This window comes from Austrofundulus limnaeus, unplaced genomic scaffold (assembly GCF_001266775.1).
Source record: "Austrofundulus limnaeus strain Quisiro unplaced genomic scaffold, Austrofundulus_limnaeus-1.0 Scaffold37, whole genome shotgun sequence".
Classification (NCBI taxonomy): Eukaryota; Metazoa; Chordata; class Actinopteri; order Cyprinodontiformes; family Rivulidae; genus Austrofundulus; species Austrofundulus limnaeus.
The window spans coordinates 2,115,035-2,129,567 of NW_013952439.1; the positions used below are offsets into that span (position 1 = coordinate 2,115,035).

The following is a 14,533-nucleotide window of genomic DNA, read 5'->3' on the forward strand; positions in this document are numbered from 1 at the left end:
GTGTGTGTGTGTGTGTGTGTGTGTGTGTGTGTGTGTGTGGCAGTGGTGGTGGCCTGGACTGAAAATTCAGGGGTGGACCACCAAAACCAAAAGCCAGAACAGAATTTTAGGGGATTTGTTACATTTTTGTTGGCTGGGAATGGTCCAGTTAAAGCCCAGATTTTAATTCAACTGACAATCTGTTGCACGATTTAAAGATTTCTGTAGACAAATGGCACTTACTCAACTTGTGTGCCAAAGCTGGAGCATTTTGGCTATTAAGAATAGGCAAAGAAAATCCAGTGATGCGTCATGCTAATGGAGCTATATTGTTAAAGACTAACTGCTGCAAAGGACAGTTTTACAAAGTATTGACTTTGTGGAGTAAATAGTTTTTGTCAAGTTTTCATTTTTTTCTGCCTGATTTTCCATTTGTTTAACAAAAAAATGTCTTTTGCCTCTTCAAAGTAATGGTTATATTGTGTAAAATAAATGCTACAAATCCTCATAAATTTATCCATGTTTCTGTTTCATGGCAATAAAACAGAGAAAATGCCAATGGGGTGAAAACTTTTACAACCCATTGCACACTCCAGTGTGGCTTTACTGAACAGACAATGTTAGATAGTATTATTTTAAATTTAATTTGTGGCTTAAAACTACAATTTAGGAAAAAAAAGTAGAGTTATCTGTTGTCACCTCATACATCTAATAAACAGGTGAATAAGCCCAGCTAGATAGCCTCTGTATGAAAAATAAAATGATTAAAACCACAGAAATGAAAAAAAGAAACATTTTTTTCCTGTATGCCATACAGAAAAAAAATGCAGACTGATCTTAATGACGCATCATCATCACATTTTTACCTTGGATGACATCAGGTAATACCATCAATTCATCCTTTATTCACTGACAGCCATATATCGTATTTAACACAAAATTGCAGGGTGGGAGTGAGTGAATGTGCCGCCCAGAGGTGCAGTAATCATTAAGGAGCATGAAACTATACTATCCTAATTTACAGCTTCTTCATCATCTCGATTCTGTGCAGGGGGAATGATCTACAACACGGTGGTCTGTTTCAGCGGTCAGTGGAGGTCTAATAGGTTTGGTAGAGGCTGATAACAGTGCTTCACTTTCACACAGAGCACTCAGAGGGAATTACAGGGATGCAGAGAGGAGAATGTCTGAGTGCTTTAGTTAAAACCAGGGGTAAATGCTATCTTGTGCTTACATACTCCCTGATCCGTGCACACTGAGGCTACCTGATCGTTTCAGAGCTCGGTCCATTTACATTTTCTCTCGACACGGTCACTCATACTGTATATTCTGCTGTGCAGAAATCGATTCCAGAGCCAAAGGCCTCTGCTTTTCTACAGAGCACTGGTCTCCAGCCAAGCCTTACCTGGATTGAGAGATAGGAGGATGAAGGGATTGTGTGCACTGAGACCATAGCCGCGAGGGAGAGATTTTAGCACTGGGCTGAACATGTTCGCGTAATGCTTTACAGAAGATGAGTATGGAACCTCTCTGGGGAGGAGCAAGGCAGCAAATAATGTGTGAGTATCTATTAGCTTTTGGTAACAGCTGCCTGCTATCTAAGAGGCAGTGCAAGCTTTCAATGACTAATCCATCAGTAGAACATAAGGGGCCAGCCGTACAGCTCTTACTGACTCTTCTCTTCATAACGCCCCAGCTGAGACAAGTCTGATTTCTCCTCATTAGCAGTGCTGTTCTTTTATCATGCCTTCCCAGCCAGTGCAACACTAGACCCTTAAAGGACAACCTGACCATTTGCCCTGTCTGGTTCTTGCCCAGTTTTTCCTTCCACACAAGAAGACAGAAACTAAGCCAGCTCTTCCTTCTGTCAGTGCGGCGCAGCCTCAGCCAAGTTATTCATCACCCTCAGTGAAGGCTAAATATGAACACACATATGAATATATGAATAACTGAACAAGTGGGTATTGTTATTCACCTGCAAGCACTCTGCCGAGCCTGCAAAGTCTTTTGTTTGGAGCCTGTAGTTCTGCTGAGCAGGGGCTTTCTGACAGAGTGTCTGAAGTGGGGCAGAGGGGAGTGGGAACACAGGTGTTACCGAGTGGTTCTTTTACTCAGAAAGAATGACCTGTGTCTGCAAATGCCCCCTCTGCCTGTCTTCGGAGCTTCCTGCTATGCCCCTGTGTCCTCTTTATTCAGTGGCTACCATGCTGGCATAAAGACCTGCCATTTGCCCAGATGGTAGACAGTAGGGGTCCCCCCACCCCTTCCCCAACACGCACAGACACAGGCACATGCATCTCCTGCAAGTGAAATGCTGCACTACCCCTTCCCCCCACTCCTCCACAAGTGTATCTGAGATGCAGCTTTAGTCCATATGTCCAAAATAAATAAATAAAAAAGAACTGAGACAAAAGAATAGATGGACATCTGAACAGCCAGAGTCAGACACAGTCAAAAATGTTACATTTGATCCTTGTGCTCCTCTTTGGTTTATTTTGTTGTTTAATGACTTATTGTTAACTTGGCAGGTTCYACAGAAACAACTGGTTGTAAGATTCACAAGTAATTTTTTTCTGATTTACATGTATTTTGCCGAAATAAATTGGATTTTTGGGTGACTTATCAATGGAATGACATTAGCACTTGTGTTTAATTGTGTAATATCCTGTCTAAAGATTATTGGATATAAATGACCCCTTCTTTGTGACTGAAAATAAGACTTAAAATAATCTGCCAAAGCTTGGAAGGYTTTTGCAGAGTCTTGGTGATGTCATTACGTGAACATAGTAGTTTCTCAACTACATATCAATGGGCGCAATAGGTCTATGCTGGGTTTGAGCATGGACAATACTTCTGTAACAAGACTGTGTTGACTTATTATTGTGGTGACAGCATATCAGGATCATTGGTGGAGTTTGGGGGGATGGTGGAAGTGTGTAAATGACATGGGGCCTACACTTATTGGTATAGCTTGGATATAGAAAATTAAGCAGGACTGGCCCCATGCCAACAAAACAACCCCATCACATCATTAGCTTTGTGTTAGAGTGATGTGATATTCTAGTGTGTACATAGCAGCATCATGATGTGATCTGAGCAGCTTGTGCCAGGACAGGGCATGGTGCCATTGTGTATGTATGTTTGGGGCTTTGTGGGAACATGCTGCTGACATATAAAGTGAGGTAAGGGTGCAGGGGAGCATGTAGGGGACATGGAAAATAACGGGAACAGCAACTTAGGGAGTACACAAGCACCATCACTGCCTTCACACTGAAGGAGATTCTCTGAATTTACTATGATCCAGGTTTGTTGTCTTTGGTCATTATGGAGTTCTGAAGGAAATAACTACATCAACATCCAGGGTGAAGTTTTATAGTCAGTTTATTTGGAAACTATCCATCTAGACTTATCAATAAAACTAACCTAAAATGTAAGATGTACACTGGTACAAAAATATTCATGTTGAAATTTTTTTAAATTATTTAATCATACTCATTGAAAGCAAAAACGTTTTCTTTCACAACTTACAACACAATAAAAATGAGTTATTTCACTGAATTATCAAAGGTTTTGTTCAAAAAAAGTATTCTTAAAACAAATAATGTTTTATGTTTATCACAACTCATGGAGTTAATGCTATTTATGTGTCTGCCATTTCACTTTATTTCTTTAGGCGATAAAGTAGCAATGCTATCTACTGTACGTTCGGAGTCCACTGAGAGGGATGAAAAGCTAGAAAAGTGGCTTTGTGCCCACTGCTGCACATCAGGCTCTTCAAGCTCATAATGTCATACTGACAACGGGAGACAGGCAGTGCCAGGGGTGATGCCCAGGAGTGAAGGGAAGGTCAGCAAAGCTTTACAACCCAACTGGTGCTGATGCCACAGCATGTAGGGCTCAAGTGCTTGGCAAAGCATCTTAACAACAAAATGTGACATTTATAGAAGCTGTCAAATTGCAGTCTAAAAAAAGTGGTCTTGACTGGGGACCAGGCCAGAGCACCGCTGCAGGGCTTTCAATCTGCCTGTAATGGGAAAGATGGAAGACGATAAGATTCCAATTCTGCTATTTCTGCACGGCCCAATGTGATCACACCGCAATACGATGGAGCATTTGGGGGGGAGTTGAGAGAATTCTTAAAAAGGCAGACTATCTTCAAGTATGGCTTGGTACTCACACAAATCCCATCATTGCTCCTAATTGTTCAGATCACTAAAAGTAAATGATATAATCTAAAAGCCAAACACATTTCTGTCCTCTGCCACAAATCATAGAGATGAGGTGACAATTACACCACAGCATCCAAACGTAAGCACAGGACTTTTTAAAAGTTTAATTTATTGTGTTGAAATTTAGACTTTTCACAATTTACAACACATTCTCAATTAGGATTATTATGGTTTAATCTTTCCGCTTTGTGGTCTCAACATTCAAGTGTTAAAAAATCTTATGAAATTTTGATCATTTCTAAGGGAGCAGTGTGCATTTAAATAAAAACTCTCAGAATGTTGTTTTTACTAAAGGGAATACCTGTGAAGAAATTACCTCAGTTAGACAAGAGTAATACACTGTGGACCAAACGTGGCTGCATTAAAAAGCGAAAAAATAATTCATCCTGTWGGACCACTGGGCATTATAGCTCTAATCCTAAGAACACAAGCAAAGCTCTAAGGGCGAAACGAGACTTAAGCTGCCTTGCTTGAAAACAGCAGCCTTCTATTGCGACAATGTCATGTCCATGCGTGGAAGATGTAAATTTCTATTGCAGCTCCCAAACGAGCATTGCATGAATAAACATATACGTCAACGCGGTTGGCGTAATAAGAAAATGTGTAAAGGTAGCTTTCAAATACATTATGCAAATACACCGACAGTGCTTGGCATGACTTCAAGCGCCASTCTTCAGCACAAAGAATGCAAAGATATGAGAGCCATTTCATTTTTTTTAATTAGCCTCTCAAAGAATAAGCAATTATGTGCATTTGTTGTCTTTGTACTATTAATAAGATAAAAAAAACAATCTGCCAACCAATAACAGCATCCTTCCAACTTCCCATGCATATGTATATATAATCTGTCTAAACACCCATCATTGACTTTTGATTAATAATCGCCCTGCATTGTCTTTATAACAAGGAGTAAGCCTCAAAAACAAAATGGGTGGATGATAAATATTGTGTCTGGGCTAATCTAAATTTTCGCATTTTTTTAAAAACAAAACATTCTTATCCATAAGAACTGGGTGATATTAGCCCTTTGTGCCTATTATTAAGCCATAGGGAACATGTGACAATTAAAAATGCAGCCTGTAATGTTACTTTTGGAAAAAATAAACTAAATAAATATATAAAAAAGGTGAATCTGCTCTGCTTACTTTTAAACTTCACCTTAACCCATGACATCTGGTTTCCAAACAACAAGCTGTGGTTTCATCACTCACTGTGGCATTCCTGTGGTGCTGTTTGACGGTGTTAGCTTTGCCTGCTATTTGTTGTTGCTTTAGCAGAGTGAGAAAGATGGAAAGGAGAGACAGCTATTTGTCTATGGGAGAAGCCTTTTGTTGACAGCCAGCATCAAAGGATTTGTTTCTGTGTCCTCTCAGCCCCTGTCAAATTGTCATCAAACCTTCCTGAAAATCAAAGAAGGCTTCCACTCTCGCTGTGACATCAACTCTTTTTCTGGCTCCCTCTCAGTAACACAGACACGCATGCAGAGTTCATCTTTGAAAGAACAAACTGTTTGCTACTGAGGAGCTCTCCAATGACACGCCGCTGAACAAAGTTAAGTACAATCAGCCTCTACCACATTTTCTCCCCAGCAGATGTTACACTTATAGCTAATGATATGGGAAAATGAAGCATAGTGGCTTCCCCCAAAACACGCAGCCAAAAAAACCTCCGAGGGGAAAATGATGAGACGATGATTGTAAGAAATGATCGCGGAGATTCCATTACTGAGTTATTTAGTTGTGAACAGCTAATTTCAGGTTCCGGCAAAAGCCACGAGATCCAAACTGCCTGGGTCTACTTGCGGCGTGTAGCTCACACTTTCATTTTTTTTCTCCAACAACTGCTCCAACTGTGGTTAAGTAATGACGAGATGGCACAGTTTGAAATGTGAGCTCAAAGACGGAAACGCATGTTCCTCTAATCTTTTTTCATATAGGGGTGGAAAAAGCCTGCTCACTGTTGCATTTGGTTGCTTTATGTTTTGAGGAAAGGGATCAGGCAGAAACGTCTGACAGTGGGAATTTTCTGCAAGTGAGGAACATTTTGAATAAAAAATACACACAAACATACACACACACACACACACACACACACACACACACACACATTTACACACATACACACTCATTAGCATACTTAAACATCAAGTCACCGAAAATAAATTTGTGTCTGAATCACTGCATAGCCTTGATTTTGAGGGTTTCCAGAGATATTGTCAAGAGATTTTCAATCAAACATTTTGGATATACAAACTGGAATGCTCCCTGTGATAATCTACTACTAATAGCTCAGATCTTTTGAAGGAGAGTTTTGAACATAGTCCCAGTTAGATTTATTGATACACAAACATCAATAAAATATTAGTACCCCTCACTCAAAAAACTGAGGTATGTTGGAACCAGTTATGCTCAAAACAAAATAATAAACTGTTGAAAAATTTAAATGCGTTACTTAGTTTTGGGCAGTATGATGGTATATTGGTGTATTAAAATATGGTGATGCTATTAGTCCAAATTTCCACAAGGCTGYAAAGAAAAGTGGGACATAAACATTCTACGTTTTTCAGAAGCATTACCATTGCAATGCTATTCTTAGAGTTGTATTTCACAAAGCTAACAGTGACATAAAGTTTTTATATATATTTATGATCTTTAATATCAATATTTACATGATTGCAGAGACACAGTTATCTACCTTACAGGACAAAAAACAAAACAGTTACCAATCCGGTGCCTTCCTTCAAGTGTCTACATCCTGCTTTATTATTTATATGCAGAGACATGGCTTTTCCCATTTAAAGCAGTTCTCTCATTTTCTTACACAAACACATAAGGAATATTTTACTGTAATAAATCAAAAGGAACAAATATGAATTTAATGAAATATTCAATAAACCTTAAAAGCGTTGAAATGCCAGCTTAATATGTCACCCCTGAGAAAATAGCAACGATGCCTTCTGAGACTCAGCTCAGCAAGTGTTTGCTGTTTTCATGCCTCAGCAAAGACATTTTGCATGCAGAGACCATAAAAGGGACCTTTAACTCATAGCCCTCACTGGGTTCTCAGACAGTCTCCAGTGTTTTCACTTTGACACACTAAAGATGCCCGTATTCAGTGTGACCTTTGATACATTCCCCTTACATTTCATGAATTTGTGCACGTTTGTAAGAGCCGGTCGCAGAACTGTGGGTGAAATCTGATATTTTCATCCAGCAGATGGGACGACTTGGCCAGCTTAAAGCACGAGTCAGGTGGTCTGACAAGGAGCTGTTTCTGAGGCCATCAAATATGATCCAGTAGCTCAAGGCAACTGTWACAACTCTCCTACTCAAAGATGGAGAGGAGACGCTGTACATCGCCTGTCTTTTAGCAAGGAAATATCTGACAGCCTCCGTTTAGTCTCTTTTTCTCCTCTTACACCCTTGTTCACACATGTATAAATATACAATGAAAACTGTTGTGATCCCACACAGACGCAAACATGAATGCACGCTCTCAGTCTGTCAGTTGGTTTCAGAAGTGAAATTATTCCATCTCTCAGGGGTCCTGTTAAGCTCTTACAAAGCTTCGGTGCGTACAGCAGGTAGATTGATTGTGAATTATTAACTGTGAGTGAGCCTAACAGAGTGCATTAAAACAAAAGGAAATGTGATATCCCCAACCATCAAGTGCTTGTTAGAGCTTTAATCAAAGCCCTTCCCAATCTGCATATGGACTCCTGGTCATGAATTCCAAATGGCATCTTTAAAAAACAAGAGGAGACTACACCGCAGAGCCTTATTACTCAAGAGGGCCCCGGAAACATTTTACAAAGATCCAGCTCACCAACAGCAGAATGAAAAATTGTTCTTGATAATTACGGCTCTAGCTTCCTTTGTCGTTGCTATCTACATTATTTTTCTCAAAGGACCGCAGCAAACAAGATTGCTCAATTTCTTAACTCTTTAGCATAATGAGGGTTGTGATTATCATTATTGCAAACGAAAATATTTAAGTTTAACTCATAGTGAAAACAGTACCTGACCTCGTTTGATTATAGATATATGAGGATTTTCTTTTTCTTTTTTTTTGATGGATTTTGTTAAACAGCATCTTTCCAGGCAGCCCTGATATGTGATGATGCGGTATTGATGATAGCACTTCTATTTTCGCTCCGTGAATATGTCTGAGAAGTGTAAATCACAGCTATTATATCATCTGCTCTATTCAGGCACAAAGGAGTGTGGTGAGAGATGACCGATCCACATGTTAGTCCCAGCGGGAAGCGGCAAGACGGAAGACAGAAGTGACAATGACCAAGGCAGGTCATTTTTGAAATGCGACGGTGTGAAATTTTTACCTTTGGCTGCAAGTTTCATATAGTAATATTTTTGTCAGAGTTTTATTGTCATGGATTTCATAAACTTTATGGTGTTCTTGTGCTTTTATGTGCAGCGTAAAAGCTATGCATTTCAAGTGCTTACTTTGCCACTGAATCAAACAATCCCTGTTCAAAGTAATATATATCACAAGTCACAGGTGTTTAATCGAGCACTAAGGCCAAGTGTTCAGTGTAATATCTGTAAAAGCCCTGAGAGTGGAATGCACTGCAACTTGAGAGAGAACCTGAGAAGAAAAAATAATAAKAAGAAAGTAAATTAGCACTAAATTATTTTCTTTAAGCTTATATACATCAGAGGAAAATCTATATTTAATGCTGCCATAGAGACATGAATGATTTTGAATTGATTCAAAAATAATAATAATAATCAATTATTATTTTAATATTATTAATGTGATGCGGAACGCAAATTTAAAAAAGGCAAAACTGCAGTTTCTTAACATGTTGTGTGGCATCCACGCAACAGAAAAGGGACATAAGACTGAGACATGAAACGGTATCTTCTGCATTAAACGCCATGGTTCTGAAGTACTTTGGCTTCTATAAAGTTAAAATTAAAAAATGACAATAAAAAGAGCAAGACCACACACAATTTGTGACCATGTTTCCATAGTTTAATGGAGGACTATCACTCAGGTAATTTTAAAGTTTTTTCTTAACTTGGAAAAGGCAGAATGAATTATAAAGTCCACTGCAACTTTTACTGTGAAGGATTTGCATCCAAAATTTGTAGATGAAAAACCAGGGCTTGTGAACTACTGTATGTTGCACCTTTTGGCTCCACAATAGAACATGACCACACATGAAGAAGATGTCTCTAACATCTGATGCAGCCATTGTAACACAATCTTATATCCCAGCATTTGGATTGAGTTCTTTTGTTTTGTTCATTTACAGTAATTCCCCAAATTGACTGAAACCTGTTTTATACTCATGTTGCTTTTGAGTCAAAGGAATTTTATGTTCAGGATTTAGATTGAACAGTGATTATAGATTTATAGATGAATCAAAATGCATTGATTATCTTTTTAAAATCACATCTAATCCTTCTGAATTATAATCCAATCGAATCATGAGGTGCCTAAAGATTTTTATCCCTAATGTACAGTATAAAAAGCTTCACATAAAGCAGGGGCGCCCAAACATTTTCCCCAAGGGGGCCAAAATGAAAATCTATCCATGGCTGCGGGCCAAATGCAGTTATATAATACATGAAATACAAATACTTTTTAAAAGTAAAGTCATTTATTTTTAACGATTAAGCTATGCAATGGCCCTCTTTTGTTTTAGTCTGTGCACTTGGAGAAAGTCTGCCATACGCACAAGTAGCAAAGGCTCATGGGACATATAAATAGATAAAATATGAGTTTTTGTGGCCTTATAAAGTGCGCAAATCTACAAGTGGGGTTAAATCTGATCTAACTATTTCTTATTGTTGTTTCATGTTTCATGTTTAATCCTAATAAATCAAAGATAAAGTCAGCACCATGAMTGAAAACTACCTTCACTACAGCCCTTTTATATAGTCATTTGACCAATGGGAATACTGTGTTTCTACCTATAGGAGAACAGGTTACAACCTTGTAACTTTGGTAACTGTTGGTGGGCCAAATCAAATGGCTTGGTGGGCCAAATTTGGCCCGCGGGCCCCACTTTGGGCTCCTCTGACATAAAGTTAAAGACTTATTGTGTCTTACAAGACTTACAGTGAGAATTTCCTCCCAAAATTATTTGATTCTTGAATAATGTGATCTATCAAAATGTCTACCTTTGTTCCTGTACATTGTAAAATACACTGTAAAATATCTTAGGCACCAAAATTCTAATTTCTTCAAAGTTATTTCTGACAAATTATATTAAAGCATATTCACTTTAAGATTTCTAACTAATATCATGTGATTCCACTTTAAATGATCCTATTCAACCCACTTCTCAGCTCTCCTACTGTACATCCTTTATGATAAGAAAACAACAGTTAGAAGAAGTTTTGTGCTTTCTGGAGTTCAATATTTAAGCTGATGATGTTAGAGTTATTYCATTATTGGCTGTCTTTAAGTTTAGAGATGAATCACTATCACTATCATGAAAGCTGTGACTTCTTATCCATTTTTTCTGAAGATAGCTGCACTTGGGTTTTCTTCTCATTTTTTGAACTATACTATTTATCCATCATTCAACATTTTGACCACTAAGTTCTCAGTTTTTATTAATTAGTGTCTTTCTTTTAAACATATGTGCTTTGTTTCCTTATTGAAAGGATGCCCTAAAAGATGAAACGCYAACATCTAAAGAAAATTGTCCTGATAAAGTTCCATGTTGTGAACTTTAGAGCAAACATAACCAAAGTGCGAAAAGTTACTTCCAAGAGAAGCTGCAGATTTGAACAGATGAACATTTTATGAGTCGTGAAGTAAATGGCACAATGAATAAACACATAAAGATAAGACTTTAGCTCATTTTCAAAAACATCTGATAATTAGTAAGTCAGTAACTTTATGAAAATGTGTTTATGCTTTCATTATTTGCATCTAATTTGTGTATTTCGCAGTAATTCCTTTATTTGGAGCTTGGTTTTAAATTTATTTTCTTCAAAACGTTGTGGCTGGGTTGTTAAATTGGTAAAGATGTTTTCTCACTTTGATTGTGTTTTGTTTATTCGCTCTTAGAGCTGCCGTAATTATCCATGAAGTCAACTTTTTTCTTCTTTATTTTGTTAATTGCTGTGGCTCCATCATTATTTATAAAAGAAAATGACATAAACACTTCCACTTTCCACCGTTCAGCTGGAAAACCAGTTGGCAGAGAGGCCAGTCAGCAGCTTTCAGGTTAAAAATATGGCTCCTAATTTTTTAATGTAATTTATTAGGCTAAATTTAAAATAAATTTTGCTTATCTGTATTTTACAAAGGAGAAAGCAGAAATAACTGTACAAAAACAAATTTATCAATCTAGAAAGACATACAGATCCTTTTATTCAGTTTAATTCAAAAGTCTATATAAGCACGAAATGCAAGCCACATTTTTATGCTAATCAAATAATGTGAATTTTTCCATTTGAAATCATCTATCAAAACAAAAATATATATAAATAAACTAACGTGTTTGTTTTAGCTCACACAGCTGAATTTCAACTTAAAGCATGTTTCAGAGTAAATAAAGATGCCTAGTTTCTTGGGCAAAAACAAGCAAGAGGAAAAATAAAAAGAACAACCACAGCTTTTCACAACAAAGTTAATCAGGCTTGCCTAAAAACAACCGAAGCTTCAGTGGATGTCTAATTGGATTAAATCAAAACAGAGGATGTGTCTCGTGTGTCGCTGTTGTGATGGCTTGACCTCTAATGGCAGTCCCTTTTTTTTTTCTAATTTCTTCAGATCCCCAATCAGGCTCGGACTAATGACAACTGGCACATCTGACACCCGGTCCCGGTCGCCAGACAGTTTTCTAGAGAGCTGACTTTTAAGTTAAAAACTGAGGGAGAGAGCTGGTCAAGGTCATTCAGAGAGGCGAGGCGGCTCCAGCAGCGTAAAACTCACACAAATCACACACTCTTGTCTGGCTCGGTGCTCGCTCCTCAAGGGGACATTTAACCCACTCCTWCGGTGACCTTTCCAGGTAAGAAGTGCCGTCACTTCAGAGGTTTATGTGGCAACGTGGCTGGCAGGACAGCTGATGACACATTTCAAACAGGACGTGCAAGCACCTTGGTGTTCTGAGGAGAGTTAAAAGTACAGAAGAGGGAGTGAGGCAGACAACTCCCTCAGGCTGATCCTCATCTCGTCTATACTGCCTGAAAGAGCAGCCGTATGTAGCCTAGCATCTTGCTTCAGGCCTGCCGAGCTGTAATCAACTTGAACGCGCTATAAGGCAAAACAAAATTGGTGGAATGAAAGCTGCCAGCATATTAAAGAGGAATTTGCTGTTTTTTTATTTTGAGGTAAAAGTCAAAGAAGTGATAAGACAAGGTAAATAAAAGAGGCCATTGTTGAAGAGGAAGGCAGGCCCCCTGGTGGGCCAATCAGGAACAAATGTGTCAGATGATTCAAGAGCACTTTCAGAGCAATCGTTCAACTTTTGTGTGAAGACTGAAGCTGTGTAGAGATTCTATGCTGTAATCCACAGTTTTGTTAAAACACATTCGTAATTATCATTTAACTTCCAGCTTACAGTTATGAAAAATAATCAAAATGACTAAAAATCGGCCTCCGAATAAATACCTCGTGAGTGTGACACAGTGCTTCAGGATCAATTGTCTGCTGGGAGTCTGTGAGTGTGTTTGTAGGTCAGCTTTTTAAGCATTGCCTATCAACTGAGGCTGTGAGCCATCAATGACTAATGTGTCAGGCTGTCACAGGCAAGGACCTACCATATGGTGCCARTGCTCCCCCAATCCATCCACCCCCTCCATTTAAACTAATGGGTGGGCTGTGAGAGGCAGCTCACAGCTAACAATATTAACCACACATACCCAACAGAAATGAAGAGGGATTCAAGCCTTAAACTGATTTTGTTATTTTAATGAATTGGATGCAAGTATTGGCAATTAATTATTAATCATCTGGGGAAGCTCATAAGATACAAAATTAATGATTTTCTTTAAACAACTGACACAAGCCATTTTTTTGTGGCAAAACCTAAGCAAATGTGTTTTCTGGGTAAATGAACACCAATAAGGTGATTTAAAAAGGATAATAAAATCCTACTTCCAATTGATTAAAAGGCTTAAGATGATTAACTGGTCCTAAGTGAATTATAATCATTAGCCCAGTTCGTAGTCTAAGTAAGAGCAGCGTTTGAGCGAAGCAATGTGCTGGGCCAATTATAACCAACTCACACTGGTAAAGGAGGTCCAGAGGCAAAGCAGAGCAATGGCTACCTCTCCCAGGAAGCCCTCCAATTACCACCCAGCAGTGCACTGTCTGCCCGACTCATGAGAACATATAACAAACATGAAGGACCCCAGAGATCTATCAGTCTTTCTTGCACATCATATCCCCTCTTTTGTTGTGTGGCTTTCATTGCTTAAGTTTTTTTATGCACATCTCTTTGACATGCTTGCTCACTTTTTTTTTCTTTGAACTTAAAGCAGTTTTAAATAATGAAGAAAATAACATTTAAGTAAGAGGAAGAGAAATGTAAAGTACTGCATTTCAGCTCAGCATCTTCTTTGTATGAGAGTCAGAAGCAGCTGATGTGACCTAACCTTGCCACCACATGGTGACTACTGTTCAAACCCCACTTGCATTCCTGCTGATGAGACGCCGGCCATGACAGTCCATCAGCGTCTCTCCCTGGTAGGAGGCACTCCAGTGCTCTGTTGTTTTCCCCACTTAAATCTCCCCAAAGTCACTTTCAAAGTCTGTATTTAATAATCCACGAGTAGGGAGATGAGTCAGAGGTCAAACTGGCTGATGCAAAAATACAACCATTAGTGCTGGTGTGCTTTACAAGGGTAGTGGTGGCTCAGTGGCCAGTGCCGCAGCTTCATAATTCKGAGGCTGTGGGTTCAAGTTCAGGTTGCATCAGAATAGTCATTTGTTGTAAAACAATTGCCAAATCTCATGTGTGAGTTTGCTTGCTGTGGCAGCCCCCACAGACAGGGGGCAACCAAGTGAAAAACAAGTGCTGGCATGATTTCAAYCTTAAAACATATTGTCAATGTTTAAACTGTGCACTTAAAGAGGTACTCCACAGGTTACCAGAAACAAATCATTGTTTTTTCTGCTTATTGGCAGATCAAGCACTTTTTGCAAGTAACCTTGAAAAAGTTTCTTATTGCCTTTTTTCCCCGCCTTTGGCTGAGTCGTATAAAAAAAGTTTAAGAATGTATATGATCTATTGCAAAAAATAAAAATAAACACTTATTTTCAAGTGAATATATTTAGTGACAGAAAATGAGAGCACAAGTTTTTACTTTAAATATTTGTTTGTGTATATATGCATT

The 14,533-nt window shown here is 38.5% G+C and overlaps 1 protein-coding gene across 9 annotated transcripts in view; it reads right to left on the reverse strand.

The window, feature by feature from the left end:
* Nucleotides 1-14,533, reverse strand: part of msi2b (musashi RNA-binding protein 2b) — a 301,595-nt gene that overhangs the window by 162,737 nt on the left and 124,325 nt on the right. The gene's annotated exons all lie outside the window — the stretch shown is intronic.